This window comes from Pseudophryne corroboree, chromosome 8 (genome assembly GCF_028390025.1).
Source record: "Pseudophryne corroboree isolate aPseCor3 chromosome 8, aPseCor3.hap2, whole genome shotgun sequence".
In the NCBI taxonomy this organism is placed as follows: Eukaryota; Metazoa; Chordata; class Amphibia; order Anura; family Myobatrachidae; genus Pseudophryne; species Pseudophryne corroboree.
Genome location: NC_086451.1, coordinates 424,332,872 through 424,356,117, shown reverse-complemented (window position 1 = coordinate 424,356,117; position 23,246 = coordinate 424,332,872). Strand labels below are relative to the sequence as shown.

Genomic DNA, 23,246 nt, shown 5'->3' with positions numbered 1-23,246 from the left:
ATTATATGGTTTTAGTGGTTCAATGCCTACAAGCACTCCTTACTACATTGAAAAAATCTATATGTATTATGTATCTCTATTAGTATTAACCTTGCACCTACAGTATATTCTACCCAGAGGCGTCACCGGGTCTGGTAACACCCGATGCGCACTCTGGATACCCCCTGTGTGCCGGAGGTGCACTGTCAAAAAGGGGGTGTGGCTTTATATAAAAGAGAGTGGCCTCGTGGGGATTCCCAATGACATCGCTCTCGGCATCCTCGGAACAGCAGCCGTTATAGCGTTTACTTCTGAACACATGTACATAAGAACAAACATGATAGTTGGGCGCAACACAAAACACATTTCTAAGAACACATTTTGAATGTCGACCTAAGCAGAACTGCATAAAAGTCTGTATACTGTATACAATTTATAACACCAGGCCATGGAAATACAGTATTGGCCATGGGAGCATTATACTAACAGTATAGCAGCATAGGATTCACTTATGCCTACGACTGCTCCTGACACAAAGCTACCTGCTTTCTACTTGTTTCAGGGCTAATAAAGTACAGTATGTACATACATGTCCGAATACAGTATGTGTCACTGTCTTAGCTACAGAAATTGTAATAGCATGATATTTTTTATTGTACTATAAATCATTCCCAAGTTATATTTTTCTGGCAAAGTGTTTCCTTTCTGCCAAACTATACCCAGGATAAATAGATAAGAATCTAAATAGGCTAGGGGCAACACATGCCCAATGTTTGCAGAAAGTCGCATTATTGCAGTTGCTAAATTATAAAGAAAGAATGTGTGATTGTCTTCACAAGCTCCGTTGCAAGTAAATGATTAGTCTTTAAATAGAGTAATACACAATGAAACCAGCGCTCACTGGCACTCATTCCGAGTTGAGCGCTAGCTGCCGTTGTTCGCTACGTAGCGATCATTTAAAAAATGGCAAAACTGTGCATGCGTATGCACCGCAATGCGCACGTGCAGCGTACGGGTACAACGAGCATCGTGGTTTTGCACAGGTTCTAACGACGCTTCCAGACGCACTGCCGAACGCAGGAAGATTGACAGGAAGTGGGCGGGTATCTGACATCATTACTGTGTCATACGAAGCAGCAATCATCGCACAGAATAAGTAACTACAGGGCTGGTCTTGTTCTGCACAAAATGTGTTTGCTGCCGCGCGGCTGCACAGGCGTTCGCACTCCTGCAAAGTGAAAATACACTCCCCCGTGGGTGGCCACGATGCATTTGAATGACTGCTAAAAGTAGCTAGTGAGCGATCAACTCGGAATGAGGGCCATTGTCAGTATATCATGCGTGTGTTTTAATACTGCATGTGGCAGGTTATTTACAGTTGTATGAACAGAGATGTGATAGATGGTGAAATAAAAACAGCTTACCAAGTGAAACCCAGGTTAAACGAAGGTGTTCAAAGCAGAAATTCCAACACATTTTGTCAATACAGACTTCTTCAGGTGGTTCCTTCTAGATTTTTTTAAGATGTGTGTAATAAATACTTATGTAAAAAAATGCTGCTCTCTGCACAGTAATATATACTCATTGACATTTACAGACACGTAGGGGTTTATTTACTAAATGTCAGTTTTCATCTATTTAAAATCAATAAAAATCAATGAAAATCGACCTTTAGTAAATATACCCCTTACCATTTTGCCTCACAGTGGTTACCAACATTGGCCCTCACTCCGAGTTGTTCGCTCGTTCTTTTTTTTCGCATTGCAGCGATTTTCCGCAAACTGCGCATGCGCAATGTTCGCACTGCGGCTGCGCCGAGTTAATTTACTAAGAAGTTTGGTAATTTACTCACGGCTTAACGAAGAAATTTCTTCGTTCTGGTGATCGAAGTGAGATTGACAGGAAGTGGGTGTTTCTGGGCGGAAACTGGCCATTTTTTGGGTGTGTGTGAAAAAACGCTGCCGTTTCTGGGAAAAACGCAGGAGTGGCTGGAGAAACGGGGGAGTGTCTGGGCGAACGCTGGGTGTGTTTGTGACGTCAAACCAGGAACGACAAGCACTGAACTGATCGCACTGGAGGAGTAAGTCTCGAGCTACTCAGAAACTGCAAAGACAAATCTTTTTGCTATATTGTGAATACTTCGTTCGCACTTCTGCTAAGCTAAGATTCACTCCCAGAGGGTGGCGGCTTAGCGTGTGCACTGCTGCAAAAAGCAGCAAGCGAGCGATCAACTCGGAATTAGGGCCATTGCTTTTATTCATCACATTTATTCTTAAGACACTCAGTGGCAATTTTTTTTAACACTTGTAGTGTACCATTACTGTATGTACTATTTATTACTCTCACCTTCTGCAACCAATTACAATTTTGTTGATATTTTGACCATGTCTTTGTGTATATGTATTGTGTATCTGGATGTTCACATATACTCAGGGGCGCAGGAATGGTTTGTGTTTGGGTGGGGCATTGTAGAATAAACATTTTGGTGCTCCCCCTTGATTCAAACCCCTCCCCCATGGGGAGCGATTACCTCTGGATCCCCGTGGAGACTTCTAGTGTAAAAAGGCTGCTGCCGGCGCCGCTGCCTGCTGCCACGTGTCCTGTCCTGGTCGGCTCTTCACTCTTCACTGATGTATTACTGGGAGGAGGCATGGCCATGCTGGGCCTGCTGGGACATCCCCGCTTCCTCCCAGTAATGCATCAGTGGTGAAGAACTGGCTAGGACAGTAGAGGTGGCAGCACGCTGCGGTGCCGGCGGCAGACTTTTAAAGTAAGAGGCTCAGCGGGGATCTGGAGGAAAGCTCTCCCTCTCCCCAGCGCCTGTGCCTATTTCATGTTTGGGGGGGGAGGTGCCCCCTTGCCTTCCCAATTCTGACGCCACTGCATATACCACATTTATACCAGTAAAATCTATCTATTCTACATGCCGACATATAGTTTCATATACACACATACACACACCAGGGCAGTAGCAAATTAGCTTCTATCCACGTTTATGGAGAGTAGAGACATACACATATAAGTCTACAGTACAGTAGCAAATTTCCCACTAGGAACGTGCAGCACATGCCTACGGGTGCCACCTTCAGGGGGTGGCACCATAGGCTGTAATCACATATAAATCCATCTTTAACTGTTGCTTATACTGCTGCAGTGATCATTAAGGCACAGGAATCTATAGGGTCCAGGTAGACAGCATCCACTGATGAATCTTCCAGCACCACCACTCTGAAAATCAGAGAAGCCATGGAATGAAGAGGAGAAGCAGCCAAGAAAGCCAAACAAGAAGGTAAGTGACTAGGGCTGAAGCAGGAGGAATAAGGGGGCTGGAGTTGGGGAGACACTAGGGACTTGAGAGACAGAAAGGGGGCTGGCAAGACAGAATGGTCTGCAGAGACTAAGGCTGGCTGGAGAGTCACTGAGGAGCTGAATCTGGGGAGACAGAAGGAGTCTGACTCTGAAGAGATACAAAAGGGCTGGAGAGACACAAGGGGACTGAAGATGCAGAAGCATGGGGAAATCAGGCTGGAGAGGCAAAGGGGAGCTAGAGAGACACAAGGGGCAGAAGAGACAGACGGGTGCTGTAGAGAGATATGGCAGCTGGAGAGACAGAAGGGGGCTGGAGCTGGATAGAAATGGTGAAATGAGGCTGGAGAGACACTGGGTGGAATAGTCTGAAATAACTGGGGGGAATTATCCACAACTGGCATGATTAGAAGGAAAATGGTGGGATACAGTTATCTTCATTAAGGCACCAATTCTAAGGGAGAATTACTGAAATTAGCAAATACAGTTTAATAATATAAAAGTGTTTGTTTAGGGAAGTTCACATTCGTTCTCACCAAGATTCTGTTGCTATGTATTATCTGCTAGAACTTCTGTGATATGATGCTGATATTAGTTATATTTCTACACAAACAGGTGTGAATAGTGAATATGGACTGAAGTCACCATCTGCCCAGGGAGTAACAATCTCTTCATAGGTTTCCCATTAAATAGATATACTGTATACTGCATATAGGTAAGCGTTTATAGTACAAGTTTTGTACTACGCTCAATCCTGGACTATGTGTTAGTTTATCACTATATCCACTATAGTAATCAATGTAAACCACCCTTTGAATTTGGAAATAAATAAATAAATGCAATGCGTTGTCTTTAAATGCTTTACTGAATATATGTCTAAAACAATAGTGTCTCTAAATGAAAAGAAACAGTGGGAATTTAGGGATGTTTCACATGCACAGTGAACTGATGTGCGTACCAATACTCTAGGATGCAAATTCCCCAATCTGACAGGTTTCAATAAATAAACCAAAAACACAAAAATTGCAGCACAAGAAAAATTTAAAAAATTTAAAAAATGAAAAATTATTATAGAGTCCTTATTTGTTTTAGCAAAGTCTGTTGATAAGTTGCGGCGCATCCCGCACTTCAATAATGTATGAGCACTTGATGCTGAGTGAATAGAGGGATGGGTGGATGGACACTGCGGGTCTGCACAGTGGCAGGTCGTGTGTGTGAAAAAGCAAGGTTTGGATACAAAGGTGTGGGGCTCTGGACTCGTTCCTCTACCCTCCCCCAGCTCCCAGTGGTGCGTCCGGGTTCAGGCTCTCTCCTGGAAGCCAGCCGGTACGGGGGAAGTACATCGTCTAGGGCAGGGGCGTCTGCATTCACCGCTTCTCCGAGACATTTCTTGCACGCTCCCCACCATGTACGGAGACTCACCTGCTATCGCTCCCCTGCTGTCCACCACGTCCGTGCACCGACTTCTTATGTCCTCCGTCCTCCTGGTTGCTAGGCGATGCTGCTCACTTCCGTGTTGCCAAGTCACGTTACCAGATCGTTCCATATTCTTTATCACTGAGTGCCCCGTTTGTAATAGATAAGTTAATAATGGTTTTGCTGTAGCTCCAACGCGTTTCAGGCCCTTGGGCCTTCATCTGGGAGAAGTGGACTCTCAAGTGACCTTTCTGTACTTGCTATGGACCCGAGGATTGGAAACTCGAAAAAATTGAGTGTACTGAGACTCATGTTTTCTGTTGCTGGCCCTGCCTGCATCAGAGTAGCTGCTGATATTTTTTTGTATCAGCACCAGTGGGTAGACGGTTGGGGGGTTTGCAGGCAGCAATGTTTGTGTGTGCGGAGAGGTGACTTTCTGTTGGGTCCTGGACACTTCCACTTCTCAGCCATTATGAAGAGGGCAGAACTGGCTTTGTTTATGTAGAGACAACTGTCACAGCTACTTGGTGGCTCTGCAGCTACTGTATGCTCCCCCATACTATAATGTTGTACCTAGGGGTGTCTCTCTTGACCCTTAAATCTGCCACTGCTACAGTACAGTATATGTCCCTTACATTTGGGAAGTAATAGGTTTATAAGTGGGATCACTTTTGATTTCTAATACTATTTTAACAAGAAAATGGCTTTTCTTCTAAATCTTTATATTGGGGGTCATTCCGAGTTGATCGCTTGTTGCCGATTTTTGCAACGGAGCGATTAATGCGAAAATGCGCATGCGCATGGTACGCAGTGCGCATGCGCTAAGTATTTTAGCTTAAGACTTAGTAGATTTACTAATGGCAGAACGAAGAATTTTCATCGTTGAAGTGATCGGAGTGTGATTGACAGGAAGTGGGTGTTTCTGGGCGGAAACTGACCATTTCCTGGGAGTGTGTGTAAAAACGCAGGCGTGCCAGGATAAAACGCGGGAGTGTCTGGAGAAACGGGGGAGTGGCTGTCCGAACGCAGTGCGTGTATGTGACGTCAAACCAGGAACGAAACGGCCTGAGCTGATCGCAGTGTAGGAGTAAGTCTCGAGCTACTCAGAAACTGCTAAGAATTTTCTATTCACAATTCTGCTAATCTTTCGTTCGCAATTCTGCTAAGCGAAGATACACTACCAGAGGGCGGCGGCCTAGCATGTGCAATGCTGCTAAAATCAGCTAGCGAGCGAACAACTCGGAATCACCACCATAATCCCTCTTCTTTACAAATGAAAATAGCAAAAAATATTTTGAAATACCTCCACACAATCATATAAAATTAGCATGAGCAATAAGTAAAGCCCCTATCAGATTCAAAGGTGAATCCACCATCAGCCAATCAGGTCAGACAAGATAAAATCCTTATCATCAATATGTCACAAACCTGGGTATTCAGGGATGCTGTATCACAAACAAATTATATATTAAATTATGTTTTTTTTGCAACAGACAATAAACAGTGAAGAGCAGACTCCTGACAGTGGGGGTAATTCTGAGTTGATCGCAGCAGGAATTTTGTTAGCAGTTGGGCAAAACCATGTACACTGCAGGGGAGGCAGATATAACATGTGCAGAGAGAGTTAGATTTGGGTGGGTTATTTCGTTTCTGTGCAGGGTAAATACTGGCTGCTTTATTTTTACACTGCAATTTAGATTGCAGATTGAACACACCACACCCAAATCTAACTCTCTCAGCACATGTTATATCTGCCTCCCCTGCAGTGCACATGGTTTTGCCCAACTGCTAACAAAATTCCTGCTGCGATCAACTCATAATTACCCCCAATATGTGACACTAGATTCCACAGGGATGTAATGTAAGGCAGCAAAGGTGTCCACCAGAGCCCACTGCAAGGTGGAATGGACTTGGCTACTTTCTGACCAGATCATCTGATCTTGAAGAACATTAATGATACACACACACAAAGCACTGCCTAAACTGCCTAACTCAATCTAAACTACTGCACCTGAGATTTATACTACTTAGTCTAAACCTCCTAACCAAAGCTATACTCAGGGCCAGCAACAGACTTCTTGGTTCCTGGTACACTCATATTGTTGAGGCTCCCTATCCCTTCAAGGTACAGGATAGTCGGCAATTGGCTTATTCACCCCCCTCCCCCCACATTATCTCTATACAGCCACACTCCTCACCTGTATTGCTCCAGTCCTCCAGACTCATCATCATCATCTCCTTCAGCACCCTTTTGTCTCTCAGCCCACCAACATATATTCACCTGTGTCTCTCAGCCTCCCACTATCAGCTTTCCCATTCCCATGTCTCTTAGCCTTCCCATTGTCCTTTATCTCTCAGCCAACCCATCACCCTGTGTATCTCAGCCTCCCCTGTCTCTCAGCTGAGGGGCAAAGCAGGAATTGTGGGGAAGGGGTGGGGGGAAGGTTCATTTGATGCAGTGTAAGCAGTACTTTGCCAGGATTAAATAGCTTTGACTGATTATGCTGGCTACCTCATCTGGACAAGCAGGAAACATGGCACCGACTGGACTCTCGGGTTTCCTAAGGGTCTGGGGCACTTCCGACTCACAGGGCCTGTAACAGGTGTACCCTTTGAGCCACCCTGTTGCCGGGCCTGGTTGGATAAATCTAACTTGTACAGTAACTACAGTACTTATTACTAGAGATGTGCACCGGACATTTTTCGGGTTTTGTGTTTTGGTTTTGGATTCGTTTCCGTGGCCGTGTTTTGGATTCAGACGCGTTTTGGCAAAACCTCCCTGAAATTTTTTTGGCGGGTGTGTTTTGAATTCGGGTGTTTTTTAAAAAAAAAACCTCACAAACAGCTGAAATCATAGAATTTGGGGGTCATTTTGAGCCCATAGTATTATTAACCTCAATAACCATAATTTCCACTCATTTCCAGTCTATTCTGAACACCTCACACCTCACAATATTATTTCTAGTCGTAAAATTTGCACCGAGGTCGCTGGATGACTAAGCTAAGTGACCCAAGTGGCCGGCACAAACACCTGGCCCATCTAGGAGTGGCACTGCAGTGTCAGATAGGATGGCACTTAAAAAATTGGTCCCAAACATCACATGATGCAAAGATAAATTAAAGAAAAAAGAGGTGCAAGATGGAATTGTCCTTGGGCCCTCCCACCCACCCTTATGTTGTATAAACAGGACATGCACACTTTAACAAACCCATCATTTCAGCGACAGGGTCTGCCACATGACTGTGGCTGAAATAACTGGTTGGTTTGGGCCCCCACCAAAAAAGAAGCAATCAATCTCTCCATGCACAAATTGGCTCTACAGAGGCAAGATGTCCACCTCCTCCTCATCGTCTGATTCCTCACCCCTTTCACTGTGTACATCCCCCTCCTCATAGATTATTAATTCATCCCCACTGGAATCCACCATCTCCGGTCCCTGTGTACTTTCTGGAGGCAATTGCTGCTGGTGAATGTCTCCACGGAGGAATTGATTATAATTCATTTGATGAACATCATCTTCTCCACATTTTCTGGAAGTAACCTCATACGCCAATTGCTGACAAGGTGACCGGCTGCACTGAACACTCTTTCGGAGTACACACTGGAGGGGGGGCAACTTAGGTAAAATAAAGCCAGTTTGTGCAACGGCCTCCAAATTGCCTCTTTTTCCTGCCAGTATACGTAGGGACTGTCTGACGTGCCTACTTCGATGCGATCACTCATATAATCCTCCACCATTCTTTCCATGGTGACAGAATCGTATGCAGTGACAGTAGACGACATGTCAGTAATCGTTGGCAGGTCCTTCAGTCCGGACCAGATGTCAGCACTCGCTCCAGACTGCCCTGCATCACCGCCAGCAGGTGGGCTCGGAATTCTTAGCCTTTTCCTCGCAGCTCCAGTTGCGGGAGAATGTGAAGGAGGAGCTGTCGACGGGTCACATTCCGCTTGAGTTGACAAGTGTCTCACCAGCAGGTCTTTGAACCTCTGCAGACTTGTGTCTGCCGGAAAGAGAGATACAACGTAGGTTTTAAATCTAGGATCGAGCATGGTGGCCAAAATGTAGTGCTCTGATTTCAACAGATTGACCACCCGTGAATCCAGGTTAAGCGAATTAAGGGCTCCATCCACAAGTCTCACATGCCTAGCGGAATTGCTCCATTTTAGCTCCTCCTTCAATCTCTCCAGCTTCTTCTGCAAAAGCCTGATGAGGGGAATGACCTGACTCAGGCTGGCAGTGTCTAAACTGACTTAACGTGTGGCAAGTTCAAAGGGTTGCAGAACCTTGCACAACGTTGAAATCATTCTCCACCTCAATTGAGTCAGGTGCATTCCCCCTCCTTTGCCTATATCGTAGGTAGCTGTATAGGCTTGAATGGCCTTTTGCTGCTCCTCCATCCTCTGAAGCATATAGAGGGTTGAATTCCACCTTGTTACCACCTCTTGCTTCAGCTGATGGAGGGGCAGGTTCAGGAGTGTTTGCTGGTGCTCCAGTCTTCGGCACACAGTGGCTGAATACCGAAAGTGGCCCGCAATTCTTCAGGCCATCGACAGCATCTCTTGCACGCCCCTGTCGTTTTGAAAAAAATTCTGCACCACCAAATTCAATGTATGTGCAAAACATGGGATGTGCTGGAATTTGCCCACATGTAATGCACGCACAATAGTGGCGGCATTGTCCGATGTCACAAATCCCCAGGAGAGTCCAATTGGGGTAAGCCATACTGCGATGATGTTCCTCAGTTTCTGTAAGACGTTGTCAGCTGTGTGCCTCTTATGAAAAGCGGTGATACAAAGCGTAGCCTGCCTAGGAACGAGTTGGCATTTGCGAGTTGCTGCTACTGGTACCGCAGCTGCTGTTCTTGCAGCGGGAGGCAATACATCTACCGAGTGGGCTGTCACAGTCATATAGTCCTGAGTCTGCCCCGCTCCACTTGTCCACATGTCCGTGGTTAAGTGAACATTGGGTACAACAGCATTTTTTAGGACACTGGTGACTCTTTTTCTGACGTCTGTGTACATTCTCGGTATCATCTGCCTAGAGAAGTGGAACCTAGATGGTATTTGGTACCGGGGACACAGTACCTCAATCAATTCTCTAATTCCCTGTGAATTAACGGTGGATACCGGACACACGTTTAACAGCACCGCAGCTGCCAAGACCTGAGTTATCCGCTTTGCAACAAGATGACTGCTGTGATATTTCATCTTCCTCGCAAACGACTGTTGGACAGTCAATTGCTTACTGTAAGTAGTACAAGTGGTCTTCCGACTTCCCAACTGGGATGACGATTGACTCCCAGCAGCAACAACAGCAGCGCCAGCAGCAGTAGGCGTTACACTCAAGGACTCAGCACCAGCAGCAGTAGGCGTTACACTCGGATGAATCCCAGGCAGGAGAGGACTCGTCAGACTTTGCCTTTGACATGGCCTGCAGGACTATTGGCTTTCCTGTCTGAGGAGGAAATTGACACTGAGGGAGTTGGTGGTGTGGTTTGCAGGAGCTTGGTTACAAGAGGAAGGGATTTATTTGTCAGTGGACTGCTTCCGCTGTCACACAAAGTTTTTGAACTTGTCAATGACTTCTGATGAATGCGCTCCAGGTGACGTATAAGGGAGGATGTTCCTAGGTTTTTAACGTCCTTACCCCTACTTATTACAGCTTGACAAAGGCAACACACGGCTTGACACCTGTTGTCCGCATTTCTGTTAAAATAATTCCACCCCAAAAGGTGATTTTCTTTTTGCAATTTGACCAGGCATGTCAATGGCCATATTCGTCCCACGGACAACAGGTGTCTCACCGGGTGCCTGACTTAAACAAACCACCTCATCATCAGAATTCTCCTTGTCAATTTCCTCCTCAGCACCAGCAACACCCATATCCTCATCCTGGTGTACTTCAACAGTGACATCTTCAACTTGACTATCAGGAACTGGACTGCGGGTGCTCCTTCCAGCACTTGCAGGGGACGTGCAAATGGTGGAAGGCGCCACCTTTTCCCGTACAGTATTGGGAAGGTCAGGCATCGCAACCGACACAATTGGACTCTCTTTGGGGATTTGTGATTTAGAAGAATGCACAGTTCTTTGCTGTGCTTTTACCATCTTAACTCTTTTCAGTTTTCTAGCGGGAGGATGAGTGCTTCCATCCTCATGTGAAGCTGAACCACTAGCCATGAACATAGGCCAGGGCATCAGCCGTTCCTTGCCACTCCATGTCATAAATGGCACATTGGCAAGTTTATGCTTCTAATCAGACGATTTTAATTTAGATTTTTGGGTCATTTTACTGAACTTTAGTTTTTTGGATTTTACATGCTCTCTACTATGACATTGGGCATCGACCTTGGCAGACGACGTTGATGGCATTTCATCATCTCGGCCATGACTAGTGGCAGCAGCTTCAGCACGAGGTGGAAGTGGATCTTGATCTTTCCCTATTTTACCCTCAACATTTTTGTTCTCCATCTTTTAATGTGTTGAATTATATGCCAGAAATATATCAATAGCAATGGCCTACTGTACCGGACTGCTATATATATATATATATATATATATATATATATATACACTGGTGGTCAGCAAAATTCTGCACTGTCCTCCTACTATATACTGCGCACAACTACAATGCAGCACAGATATGGATATTATACTTGATGACACAAAGGTAGAGCAATGGACTACTGTACCGTACTGCTATATATATATACTGGTGGACAGCAAAATTCTGCACTGTCCTCCTACTATATACTGCACACATCTACAATGCAGCACAGATATGGATAGTATACTTGACGACACAGAGGTAGAGCAATGGACTACTGTACCATACTGCTATATATATACTGGTGGTCAGCAAAATTCTGCACTGTCCTTCTACACTACAATGCAGCACAGATATGGATAGTATACTTGATGACACAGAGATAGACCAATTGACTACTGTATCGTACTGCTATATATATATTTTATATACTGGTGGTCAGCAAAATTCTTCACTGTCCTCCTACTATATACTGCGCACAACTACAATGCAGCACAGATATGGATATTATACTTGATGACACAAAGGTAGAGCAATGGACTACTGTACCGTACTGCTATATATATATACTGGTGGACAGCAAAATTCTGCACTGTCCTCCTACTATATACTGCACACATCTACAATGCAGCACAGATATGGATAGTATACTTGACGACACAGAGGTAGAGCAATGGACTACTGTACCATACTGCTATATATATACTGGTGGTCAGCAAAATTCTGCACTGTCCTTCTACACTACAATGCAGCACAGATATGGATAGTATACTTGATGACACAGAGATAGACCAATTGACTACTGTATCGTACTGCTATATATATATTTTATATACTGGTGGTCAGCAAAATTCTTCACTGTCCTCCTACTATATACTGCGCACAACTACAATGCAGCACAGATATGGATAGTATACTTGACGACACAGAGGTAGAGCAATGGACTACTGTACCGTACTGCTATATATATACTGGTGGTCAGCAAAATTCTGCACTGTCCTCCTACTATATACTGCACACAACTACAATGCAGCACAGATATGGATACTATACTTGATGACACAGAGGTAGAGCAATGGGCTACTGTACCGTACTGCTATATATATATATATACTGGTGTTCAGCAAAATTCTGCACTATCCTCTTACTATATACTGTGCACAACTACAATGCAGCACAGATATGGATAGTATACTTGATGACACAAAGGTAGAGCAATGGACTACTGTACCGTACTGCTATATATATATACTGGTGGTCAGCAAAATTCTGCACTGTCCTCCTACTATATACTGCACACAACTACAATGCAGCACAGATATGGATACTATACTTGATGACACAGAGGTAGAGCAATGGGCTACTGTACCGTACTGCTATATATATACTGGTGGTCAGCAAAATTCTGCACTGTCCTCCTACTATATACTGTGCACAACTACAATGCAGCACAGATATGGATAGTATACTTGATGACGCAGAGGTAGAGCAATGGACTACTGTACCGTACTGCTATATATATACTGGTGGTCAGCAAAATTATGCACTGTCCTCCTACTATATACTGCGCACAACTACAATGCAGCACATATATGGATAGTATACTTGACGACACAGAGGTAGAGCAATGGACTACTCTACCGTACTGCTATATATATCCTGGTGGTCAGCAAAATTATGCACTGTCCTCCTACTATATACTGCGCACAACTACAATGCAGCACAGATATGGATAGCATACTTGACGACACAGAGGTAGAGCAATGGACTACTGTACCGTACTGCTTTATATATACTGGTGGTCAGCAAAATTCTGCACTGTCCTCCTACTATATACTGCGCACAACTACAATGCAGCACAGATATGGATAGTATACTTGACGACACAGAGGTAGAGCAATGGACTACTGTACCGTACTGCTATATATATATATATATACTGGTGCTCAGCAAAATGCTGCACTATCCTCTTACTATATACTGCGCACAACTACAATGCAGCACAGATATGGAGTGTTTTCAGGCAGAGAACGTAGATATTTGCAGCACACTGAGCACAGATATTTGCAGCACACTGAGCACAGTTATTTGCAGCACACTGACCACGTACTCTCGCTATCATCTCCAATGCACGAGTGAAAATGGTGGCGACGTGCGGCTCCTTATATAGGATACGAATCTCGCGAGAATACGACAGCGGGATGATGACGTTCTGGTGCGTTCGGTTTAACCGAGCGAGGCGGGAAGATCCGAGGCTGCCTCGGACCCGTGTAAAATGGGTGAAGTTCGGAGGGGTTCGGATTTCGAGGAACCGAACCCGCTCATCTCTACTTATTACTGCTTTACAACTAGCTAAACTACTGTATATATCTATATATATATAGAGAGAGAGAGAGAGAAAGAGAGCAAGAGAGAGAGAGAGAGAGAGAAAGAGAGGGGAGAGAGAGAGAATCCAGGGGTGCACTCATCAGTATTCATGTTTATTATGTTCACAATGGCAGCATAATAATAGAATTCACATCAATGTTTCAGTTCTAGATGTGGGACTAATAACAAACAAGAAGACTGGTGAGTGCACCACTGGATTTATTTTTTCTCTTTATGGATAAGGATTATATACCCTAGCACTTCATGTATTGAAAATGAGAGTGTGGACCATTCTGAGATTCATATATACAGTAGCTGAATACCCATGCTTCGCTACGGATAATGCAAATCTTTGTCAGGCCACACCTCTTGGCTTCCCCAGATTGATGCTGTCAAAATGCTGGTGCTGAGGAGAATAATCCGCCTCCTTCTCTGCCCCGTCCCGCCTCTGATGCTGCCCTGCTCAGTGCTGTAAATGCTGGGATGACAGGCCAAGCTCCGCATGCTGTATGTTAAATATGTTAGGTTTGCAGGATGACTCTATGTCAAAGGGCCCTAGGTCTCCTAGCTTAGCTTTGAAACTATAGTATGCCTCTGCCCTCACCCGTGTGTGCCTCTGCCCCTATTCGTGTGTGCATCTATCCTTACCCGTAGTAGCCTCTGCTCCTACCCATATGCCTATGCCCCTACCCATGTGTGCCTCTGCCCCTACCCATGTGTGCCTATATCCTTACCTGTGGGTGCCTCTGCCCCTACCCATGTGTACCTCTGCTCCTACCCATGGATGCCTCTGCCCCTACCTGTGTGTGACTCTGTCCTTACCTGTGGATGCCTCTGCTCCTTCCCATGGGTGCCTCTGCCCTTACATGTGGGTGGCTCTGCTTATACTCATGTGTGCCTCTGCCCCTACCCATGGGTGCCTCTGCCCATACACGTGGGTGCCTCTGCCCATACCTATGTGTGCCTCTGTGGAAATTGCTCCAAGCATTCCAGAGTTATGCTGGAACATACACACATACTGTACATCCATTTTTATATATATATACAGTAGATATTAGAGACTAGCTGTTCTACTCATTTTTCACACGGGAGTTTCTGATTTTCATGGATGTAAATATAAATAATTGTCAAAAATTTGGTAAATCTATAGAGATGTAAATTTGAGATGGAAGTAAATATTAATCCATTGGTTCTTGGCGTTACTCGAGGAGCATCCATAGCAGATATGGTAAAAAGAGACAAGACCATTTTTGTAGTTTATTAAATTCTACACACTGGAGGTACAATCCAAATTTTGATCCAATTGTCCATTTGGGCATTATCATTCATTAATGCAAGCCACACATCGATAATTACGTCATTATGTCAAGCCCCTTTTCATCTCCTTAGGGGAGGTTTATTAAAATTCAAATGACGTAGTTTACCTATTTCCCACCTGCAGAATTCCTACAGTATGTTAAATTTCATCTTCCTAACATATCGGGAGGTAAGAGAATTGGGTGTGGTATGGAGGGTCGATCACAATTAGGTTTATTGGTTGACAGTAACTAGATCAACAGTAATTTTAGGTTGACAGGGTTTCTAGGTCGACATGAGTTTAAAAAAAAAATTATTTGGTGTTGTTTTCTCCGTACAGTGACCGGGAACCCCAATTAGTGCACTGTGTCCCCTCGTATTGCTCGGTTTGCTCGCCATGCTTCGGGCAAGGTGCCTCACTTCACTACCGCTGCGCTCTGCACAGGTTACTATTCCCAATCGTAGTCCATGTGGATTGTTAAGTATGAAAAAAAATCATTTTTTTTTTTAAACTTCAAGTTGACCTTTTGACCTGTCGACCTAGAACATGTCGACATAGAGAACCTGTCAACCTAGAACCTAGAAATAGTGGTCGACCTAGACATTGTCGACCTAAGTGTGGTTGACCCAGAGACCAGATACCAAGAGAATTAGTGATGAGTCAGTCAGAGGGCTTTCGCATTTTTGTAGTTTTTAAATTCTACACACCGGAGATGCAATCCAAATTTTGATCCGATTGTCCGTTATCATTCACAAAAAGCAAGACATGCATTGGTAATGACGTCATTATGTCAACCCCCATTTCATCACCTTAGGTGAGGTTTAGTAAAATTCTAATTATGTAGTTTTCCTATTTCCCACCTGAAGAATACCTTGTGCAATGATGCCCATGTTTTGATTTTGGGTCTGGATTCATCTTCATGTTTTGGTTTTGTAATGCAGTTTTATTAACCTCAATATCATTAATTTGCAGTCATTTCCTGTCAATTTTGACTACTTCAGAGCTCACAATTTTGTTCACCAATATAGTCCAAAGGCTGGCTGTCTACACTTCTGTAAGCGACATAGCAGCATCATAAACACATTGCAGTTTAAAAAACGATGGTAGATCTATGAAACATTGTCAAATAGCAGTTTGTGGAGGCGGTACTGTGCTCCTCGATACTCGTATGGTACAGCTCCGCCAGCACGAGGGACAGATGCAGGCTCCAAAAGGTGGTCAGAACCGCAGAGAAGATCATCGGGGCCGACCTTCCCTCAGTACAGGACCTGTACTTGTCCAGAGCTAAAAAGCGGGCAATGAAGATAGTAAAAGACCAGCTACACCCCAGCCACAGCATGTTTAACTTGCTTCCTTCAGGCAGGCGTTACAGGGCTGTCCCCGCCAGATCCACCAGAAGCCTCAAAAGTTTCTTTCCCCAAGCTGTCCGCCTGCTGAACTCCTGAACATTGACTGACTAGACGTACATGTAACTAACTTGTGTCCCTACGGAACACCTATCTGTGTAACTTTACTTGCCCCCCCCACACACACACACACACACACACACACACACACACACACACACACCTGCTTACCTGTTACCTACTTGGCTGTTGTATAGCAAACCGAAGACAAATTCCTAGTATACGTAAGTATACCTGCCCAATAAAGCTGATTCTGATTCTAATGACAGTTTAATAAACTATACAACCCTGTAGAATTTTTTTTTTGAAATAAGAGCCCCCAGGGCAGTGCATGGAAATGAAAGGAATGGTTGATTTGTTGTTTAATATAATTTCATTTAATTGTTTGATAGACTGAGAAAATGTATGAAGGGGGAGGGGGGTAGTATGACCAGCAGGCCAGCGACCTATTATCTTGACAAGAACCCTTGGCTATTAACATTACTCTTCAATCCTTGTCAGGAATCCTTGGCTATTAACATTGTATTCTTTTATGGTTAAAAATGTGTTGCAAAGTTGAGCATCAACCATTAAAAATGTTTGTCTACTGTTTGCAAAAAATACTGCTCCCAATGCCCCTAACATTTACCCCATTATGAAATGAAAAGTGGTCCAAGATAGAATTGTAATTGGTCCCTCCTGCTCACCATTATGTAGTATATTGAAAAGGACATGTACAATTTAATAAACCAAGCACTTCAGCGACAAGGACTGACACTTTTGTGGATGTAATGCTTGGTTTGTTTGGGCTCTCACAAAAATTTTTTGGGAAGGACTACCCCCAATCATTAATGAGGATGTTGATGATGAGTTTGTTGGCAGTGCATATGCTGGTCCAAACTGCTAGTAGATTATACTGTTCATTTAAAAATGATTCTAAGTTTGTTCAATAAATTTCATGAACTTGCTACAAATGACATAACAGGGCGGAGGTGCCTAGATGGCTAACATCAATATCTCTGTTACCTTTGGCTTCACAAATGGAACAGATGCTTCACAAATGTTGTCAGGATTTGAGTAAAAATAATTCCACACATAAGAGGTGGCCCCGGCATGACAAAGGGCTTTTTCATTTCATGGGCAGCAACTGTTTCCACTATTGCCTGATTTACACAAACAACATCCTCAGCATCTACTATACATCCTTATCATCAACATCATCAACACCCTTATCATCCTTATTAGTGCCAGCTACACAAATATACTCATCCTGGTGCAAACCCACAGTAGCATCCTTGGCATAACAGGGAGGAGGTGCCTAGATGGCTAACATCAATATCTCTATTAACTTTGGCTTCACAAATGGAACAGATGCTTCACAAATGTTGTCAGGATTTGGGTAAAAATAATTCCACACATAAGAGGTTGCCCCGGCATGACAAAAGGTTTTCTAATTTCATGGGCAGCAAAAGTTTCCACTATTGCCTGATTTACACAAACAACATCCTCAGCATCTACTACAGATCCTTATCATCAACATCATCAACATCATCATCATCATCATCATCATCAACATCCTTATTAGTGCCAGCTACACAAATATACTCATCCTGGTGCAAACCCACAGTAGCATCCTTGGCATAACAGGGAGGCGGTGCCTACATGGCTAACATCAATATCTCTACTGGCCTCACAAATGGAACAGATGTCTTCACAAATGTCACAATTTGGGTTAAAATAATTCCACACCCATGAGGTGACTTTTTTGGTCTTATGCCCAGAAGTGACAATGGCTTTCTTTTTATCACAAGCAAGAGCTGCTGCCACTGGTGGCTGACACAAACAACATCATGAACATCCTCCTCGTCCTCATTAGTGTCAGATAGTACACAATATCCCCCTCATCCTGTTGCACTTCTTCCACTCTAGCATCCTCAATTTCTATTATGTTACTATCTTTACTTTTCACCATCTATATCTGTTCATCCCCACTTTTGCAGAGGGTGCAGAAATGGTGGAAGGAGGCTTCTCCAAGAGTACACTGTCAGAAATATCAGACTCACACATAGCTAACGTGGAGACCCCTAGACTCTCCATATTTTCTGATCAAATCCTGATCTGCTGCCATACTGGGTAATTACAATACCAGCATATAGGAAAATGTAAGGTGGTGGCACTCATGGGACCTTCACTGGAAATAATCCCAAAACACACTATGTTTTCTATATACACTGTACAGCATAGGTCTTCAACCTGTGGCCCTCGAGCTGCTGTGGAACTACACAACCCATCATATCCTGCCTTAGTTTTGGCATGTCTTAGAAGCAAAACTGTGGAAGGGCATGCTGGGATGTGTAGTTCCACAGCAGCTGGAGGGCCACAGGTTGAAGACCCATGCTGTACAGTACTCTATGAGTCCTCCTGCATCTTGGCCCATGATGCGATCGCAACGTGAGCTGCTTACTGTGCCGTAGCGTATGGCAGTGGGCGCAGTGTATTCCGGAGACCCAGCCATGGTACAGTGAGAGAGAGAGCCGGCGGAGGTACTGCAGCAGGGTAGTGGGAAGCTGTGCTCCCGCTAACCCATAGTTCAGTGAGTTGTGGCCAACAGCATTAGCGGGGACCGTACATGCCCATTCTTTCAATATAGATACTAGAGGCTGTGGTAGGTCCTGCTGTGCCATGGTACGCTGCCTCCCACATCCAAGATGCAGGAGGCCAAATATATATATATATATATATATATATATATATATATATATATATAGATAGATAGATAGATAGATAGATAGATAGATAGATAGATAGATAGATACAGGTAACGGCGGCACTCTCGGATTTCTTCAATGCAATAACTGAGATCACTCGGTTCTGCTTTAGCTTAACGTTTCGGTTTTATTCAACCGTCATCAGAAGATACAAAATGTGACATAAAACAATCTTACCTTTATGCTCTAAACACTCCACACGTGCACAGTCCCCGGCAACGCCGCCGGACTTACTTCCGGGTACGTCATCACTTAGAGACAAACAGAGTCAATGTGATGACGTTTCCCGACCAGTGAAATAAACCATCACCATAGAAACTGTAATGCAAAAAGGACTCATTTACAAATCTGGAAACACAGTTATGAATATATAATATACATTCTATGTACTTGTAAATACCTCAATACTGAAATTTTCCGCTAAATGCATGTCTAGGAGTACCAAAGTTACAATTATTAATTGCAAATTAATTTTCTATTCTATACCAAATACAACCTATGCTTTACAGGAAACAGGTGAGTGACAATGTCTCATTAAGGCCATTGGGAGCCACCGTATTAAGCCGGTGTATCCAACGAGCCTCCTTTTGCAACAGAGTCTTCTGTCGGTCTCCCCCCCGCTTAGTTAAGGGGACGTGTTCCAACATTTTGTACTCCTAATGCAAGACAATGCTAGACCTCATGTGGCTGGAGTGTGTCAGCAGTTCCTGCAAGACGAAGGCATTGATGCTATGGACTGGCCCGCCCGTTCCCCAGACCTGAATCCAATTGAGCACATCTGGGACATCATGTCTCGCTCCATCCACCAACGCCACGTTACACCACAGACTGTCCAGGAGTTGGCGGATGCTTCAGTCCAGGTCTGGGAGGAGATCCCTCAGGAGACCATCCACCACCTCATCAGGAGTATGCCCAGGCATTGTAGCTAGGTCATACAGGCACATGGAGGCCACACACACTACTGAGCCTCATTTTGACTTGTTTTAAGGACATTACATCAAAGTTGGATCAGCCTGTAGTGTGTTTTTCCACTTTAATTTTGAGGGTGATTCCAAATCCAGACCTCCATGGGTTAATAAATTTGATTTCCATTGATAATTTTTGTGTGATTTTGTTGTCAGCACATTCAACTATGTAAAGAAAAATTTATTTAATAAGAATATTTAATTCATTCAGATCTAGGATGAGTTGTTTTAGTGTTCCCTTTATTTTTTTGAGCAGCGTATTTATATATATATATATATATATATATAAAATCTCTATCTCTATATATACACATAATATATTAAATATATGTCATTATCTCAGAGGGGACCCGAAAATGAGAGATTTTGATTTTTGAATAAGGGATACTTAACCTGTACGATATTTAGTCTTTGGGTTTTTGAGACCCAAGTGCATGTATTAAGGGCACTATGATGGAAACTATGGAAGAGGAAAGGGTTCTAGGAGTCACTACTGTATTTCAGATGACTTAAAAACTGGTAAGCAATATAACAAAACAACAAGAAAGGAATGTCAGATGTTTGGTTGCATAGGGAGAGGAACCAGTAGCATATAGAAAGAAGTAATAATGCCACTATATCATTGGTACCACCTAACCTAAAATACTGTGTTAAGTTCTGGAGGCCACATCTCCAGAAGGATTTAAATGCATTAGAGACTGTACAGAGAATGGCAACTAAAATGGTGCATGGTCTACACCACAAAACTTACCAGGAAAGACTAAAATATCTCAAAATGTATAGTTTGGAGCCGAGAAGAGAAAGAGGAGACATGATAGAATCTTTAAAAAACTGTATATCAAGGGTTTTTACTAGAGATTAGCGGGTTCGATTCTCATAGAACCGAACCCACCCACCCCCCCCACCGGACATCACGTTCCGAGCTGGGAACCGAGTCCGGCTTGAGACTTCCCACCAGACTCGGTTTCCAGAAAGAGGCAAAATGTCATCATCCTGCTGTAGGATTCTCGCGAGTTTTGGATTCCATATAAGGAGCCGTACGGCGCCACCATTTTCACTCCAGACTTGGAGAGTGAGGGAGACAGACCTCTGTCTCTCTCTGTGGGTGGTGGCATCGGGTGGGGTCAGTGTGTGCTCTCTAGGGGTGCTGTCCTGTCACTGTGGTGTCCCTGTGATGTTAGGGGTGCTGTCCTGGCTGTCACTGGGGTTTCTTGTGCTGAAGTTTAAATAGTTTGCAAAGCTTTTATCCAACAGACTGGAATAGGAAAAAACCAAATTGTTACACGTAATCTCTATGGAGATGATGTTCTTCTCATAGTGAAGGCATACATACAGTGGTGTCGAGAGAGGGGGGGAGAGGGTACAAATTACCTGGGCCCAGGTCTGATGGAGGGGCCCAGCAAGGGCCCAGTAGGGGCCCAGGCCCCCTCTCCTTTACCTGGCAGCAGCAGCGCTTCTCCTCAGCCCAGCACACTCTGCTGTGTACTGGGCTGCATGCAGTGTGGCCATGGAGGTGCTTAAAATACAATTTTTTCCAGTATTTTTTTCTAAGGGTACATGACCACACCTCCTGTGATTAGGCCACACCCCTTGAAAAGTACCTGGGCCCAGCCCGGCTCTCGACTGCTCTGCACACATATCCCCCCCCCCCTCCTTGGAATAAAACAGAAATATTCAGCCACTATTTAAACTTCTTAATTAACCCTGAGAAGACTGAATCTTTTGCACAAATCCTCTTTAACATAGACTAGCAACACATGAGAGACAATTACAAATTGATGTGTCATCCACAGAAAATAAAATACTTCAGGATACACCTTACAAAACATTATGATGACCTGCTGTATACTGTACTTAGCTAACTTATCTCAATTAATTGATTCTTTGAAGAAAGAACTGTAGACTTGAATCCAGTTCTATGTCTCTTGGGGGGTAATTCAGACCTGATCATAGCAGAGAATTTGTTAGCAGTTGGGCAAAACCATGTGAACTGCAGTGGGGGGGGGGGGGGGGGGGGCAGATATAATATGTGCAGAGAGATTAGATTTGGGTGGGGTGTGTTCAAACGGAAATCTAAATTGCAGTGTAAAAATAAAGCAGGCAGTATTTACCCTGCACAGAAACAATATAACCCACCCAAATCTAACTCTCTCTGCAAATGTTATATCTGCCCCACCTGCAGTGCACTTGGGGTCGAATTCAGACCTGATCGCTAGGCTGCGTTTTCGTACAGTGGGCGGTCAGGTCTAAACTGCGCACGTGTATGCACTGCAATGCGCAGGCGCCTCGCACGGGTACAAAGCGGATCGATGCTCAGCAATGGGTTTGTGTGAAGGATCCATTCGCACGGGCATTCGCAAGGAGATTGACAGGAAGAAGGCGTTTGTGGGTGTCAACTGACTGTTTTCTGTGAGTGTTTGGAAAAACGCAGGCATTCCCAAGCATATGCAGGGTGGGTGTCTGACGTCAATTCCAGTCCTGGACAGGCTGAAATTATCGCAGCGGCTGAGTAAGTCCTGGGCTACTCAGGGACTGTACAAAATCTGTTTGTACAGCTCTGCTACACATGCGATCGCACACTTCCACAGCTAAAATACACTCTCCTGTGGGCGGCGAATATGCGAACGCAGGACTACAAAAAACCATAGCGAGCGGTCAGGTCTGAATTAGCCCCATGGTTTTGCCCAACTGCTAACAAATTTGCTGCTAGGATCAGGTCTGGATTTCTCCCTTGGTTGGGTAGAGTTGCAGCGATAAAGACAAATTTCTTAATCATACTGCATCATTTATTTCCAAACCTTCCAGTGAGCGCCCCAATATGTAACTTACTGGCATGAATATACCACTTTATTTGGTCTAGTAGAGTGTCCAAAAGTACTATCTAGCCATTCACCTAACATAAGCACGTTTGGAACATTTTAATATCCCTACTTGGTAATAAGTGAAAGTGGAAGCATCCCTTGTGGAGTTGTGGGTATGTTCTCATTCTATTTATTTATTTATTTATTTATTATTAAAAGTTTGTGCTTTACAATTGGAAATAACAATGATATAACAAAACTGGGTAATAACAAATAGTCCTAGAGGTAGGAAGGCCCTGCTCGCAAGCTTACAATCTATAGGGAAATAGGCATGTATACACAAGGATAGGTGCTATCTATTGCAGAGTCGTCCACCAGATTCCAAAGGTTCCTGGTGGGCTGTATGATATGGCC

At 44.0% G+C, this 23,246-nt stretch overlaps 1 pseudogene; it reads left to right on the top strand.

Annotated features, from left to right (window-relative positions):
* Positions 1-23,246, top strand: part of LOC134949909 (vomeronasal type-2 receptor 26-like) — a 1,108,520-nt pseudogene that overhangs the window by 761,899 nt on the left and 323,375 nt on the right.